We start from the raw sequence: 3,406 nt of genomic DNA, 5'->3' as shown, positions 1-3,406 counted from the left end.
GTTGAGGCTTCACACATACCCCGGGTTTTTCAGCATTGCTAGTAAAGTAGTACCTTTGCCCTAAAAATGTACACGGACGGATAGGAAGGCACCAGAAAGCGCTCTGTGGCGTCTTTATATTGTTCCGTGTTTTGAAGGTGAAGGGAAGAATGGTATTGACGCTCCCTTTGGGAGCTAGGGGAGCTCGCCTTAACGTCGATGGGGCATAACGGCCGATCGGAGCAGACAATAGAGAGTTATAGCATATCGTTACCATGTCTACGTTACCGTTTACTGGGCTCGGCTGGCGACATCTGCGCATGCGCGCCCATTACCGGGCTGCTAGCACTTTACGGAATCTCTTTAGCGTTGCAAAGAGAGTTAGCGCTCGCTCGTAAACAAACATGGCGGCGCCCTGCACGGCCGCTTCGGACCAAATGCAGCATCGCCGCAGCATTCTTCGGCGCCATTTTTCGCTCTAAATGAAGGCACTCGCTCTTAATTTGCGTACTCTCATACGCTGAGGTTTAAGTGACAACTAGCCCATGTTGTTGAGATAATTCAGCGATTTTCGAGCAGTTAAGCCTAACTATCCGCGTAGCCAAAGCAGCAACAAGCTGTAGCTGTTGTGCCAGCTTTAACATTTTCATCTATTTTCATAGTTTTCTTCCTTCAAGAACAAAAACATTCGGGTAAAGCTTGTCATATTCACCATTAAATTCATAAAAACAAAATCGCTAGTCCGGAGTTTAAGCGCTTGGACTTATTGTCACCAGATGGCGCCACTATGTTTGCATCCAAATCATGCATCCAAACATCCAAAGAAGCGACGCTGCGCGCGCCAAACGGAAGGTGTAGCTGCGTTTTTTACAACATTAGCAACGCAGTAAGCGCAGCGTACGCAAGCTTAGTGCGTTCTGTGCAGTAAACTTGTCTACTGGTCAGGGTACTTTTGAAGCCGCTGAGCCGGCCCTTAGCAGAAAGGTAGTGAGCGCGTCTTTATATACGGAGAAAAAGATGATTAAAGAGCATGTAGCATCTCACTGCAAAGAAATGATTTCAGTGCATACGTATTTTTGTTTGTAATTAATGCTGGGGCATCTACCATCATCATCATTCGTTCTCGCCTTACGGTAACTTGTTACGGGAGAGACGGTATGCTAAAACGTCTTCTAGCGTGCACAGCGCTAACCGGAAAGTCCAGCGTCCGGTAACACGGTAAACGGTAACGTAAACGAGGTAACGATATGCTATAATCAATCAAATCTTTGTTTACATCATCCAGATGTTGGGGGCGCAGACAAAAAGCTCTCACTGGAGCTTGATTGCGCGCCTGCGCCCCCGTACAAGGTTTCAAGGTTTGTTTAATTACATATGTTGGCAGCAAGTAACAAAACAATTGCGTTTGAGGAAAAATAAGCGAGACACAACTGACTCAGAAAAAATAAATAAAAAAGAGATAAAAACAGGCAATAACAGCAAAAGAAATAAGGTGCAAAAATACTGGTTTGTAAGACTAACACAAAGCATTTAGCAATAATCGTAAGTGGTAGCTGAGCATTTGACGTCCATAGTTAGCTCGTATTTGGGGAATGAACCATTTATGTCGGTTTCTTATGGCATGAGTGTGTTCTCTAGGTGTTAGTTGAGACAAAGTTTCAAGAAAATTACGGTAGGTATTACTTCTCCTATATCGTTTTATTAAGTTGACATTATATAGCTCGTGTATTGGAGTTATGTGGAAGGCATTAAAAAGGGGTTTTGTCGTAACGTCGCGGGGGATGCTTGCAATGCTTCTTATGGCTCGTTTTTGGATTACATGTAACCTGTTTAAGTTTGAGAGTGTGGTAGTTCCCCATACCGTGAAACAGTAGTTTAAAACGGAAGCAAACATGGAATTATAAAGAATTAGTTTCACTTTTTGTGGCAGAAAATAGCGCAGTTTACTTAACACACCAGTTATTTTTGACAGCTTGTCCGCTATTTTATCGACATGTGTTGACCGCGTTAAATGCTTCTAAAAATATACTCCAAGGCTTTTTACGACGGGGACAACTTCTAAAGGCATAGACCCAATCCGAAGTGAAATGTCGCTGTCGCACACTGTTTTATTTCTTGGCCTAAAAAGCACGACTTTTGTTTTATTTATGTTTATAGATAGTGAGTTTACGATCGACCAATGATTTAAAAGATGTAAACACGTGTTTGCTTGTTCAGTCAGATTATGTATATTGCTAGAGGTGAAAAATAAACTCTTATCATCGGCATATATTATAAATGTTGGGCGTGGGTCAATGAGAACGATGTCATTAATGTAGTTGATAAAAAGTAGAGGCCCCAATATGCTTCCCTGCGGGACGCCTGCTAAAACTGATTTCGGGTCGGATAATTTATTGTTAATTACTACTTGTTATACTCGCGCTGATAAATAAGAGTTCAATATGTCATGAAAAACGCCACGGAAGCCATAGAACTCAAGCTTTGCAAGCATTGTCTGATGATTAATGGAATCAAATGCCTTTGAGTAATCTGCAAATACACCCAGAGTTAATTGGTGCTGTTCTAAAGATTGCAGGATTAGTTCCTTTTGAGTTAAAAGCGCTGTATCTGTGGAATGGCCAGTTCTAAACCCATGTTGATGAGGTGTCAATAAGTTATGTTTGATAAAAGCGCTGTATCTGTGGAATGGTCAGTTCTAAACCCATGTTGATGAGGTGTCAATAAGTTATGTTTGATACAAAAGCTAATGATCCTTTTGTACAGCAGTTTCTCTAGGCATTTTGAAAAAATGGAGAGGATTGATATGGGACGATAGTTCGACAAGTTATTTTTCTCGGCACCTTTAAAAACTACTTTCACCCTAGCAACTTGCATGGCTTGTGGGAAAACTCCCTGCAGGAAGCATAGATTCAATATATGCTCTAAAACAGGACTAATTAGATCCATGGTATGTTTAATAGGTTGAATTTTTAGATCATTTAAGTCCCTTGTACTGCTCGTTCGGAGAGCAAGAAAACAGCTTTCAAATTCACTACGATCCGTTGGTGATAAAAATGCACTACTGTGATTTCTAGATTTGAGATAGCTCAGGGAATCAGGATTATGTACACTGTTAACTAAAGACACGAAGTAATTATTAAAAGTATCTGTTAGTTCTTTTCCCGAAAGTTTCTGATTTCGGATTAAGATTTCTAGCTCGACGGGTTCCTGTTCTGTACGGTTTAGATAGATAGATAGATAGATAGATAGATAGATAGATAGATAGATAGATAGATAGATAGATAGATAGATAGATAGATAGATAGATAGATAGATAGATAGATAGATAGATAGATAGATAGATAGATAGATAGATAGATAGATAGATAGATAGATAGATAGATAGATAGATAGATGGATGGATGGATGGATGGATGGATGGATGGAT

The sequence above is a fragment of the Amblyomma mixtum genome, chromosome 8 (genome assembly GCF_055824585.1).
Source record: "Amblyomma mixtum isolate Tamu chromosome 8, ASM5582458v1, whole genome shotgun sequence".
In the NCBI taxonomy this organism is placed as follows: domain Eukaryota; kingdom Metazoa; phylum Arthropoda; class Arachnida; order Ixodida; family Ixodidae; genus Amblyomma; species Amblyomma mixtum.
The sequence above is the reverse complement of the archived record's forward strand: the minus strand, read 5'-3'. Positions refer to the sequence as shown.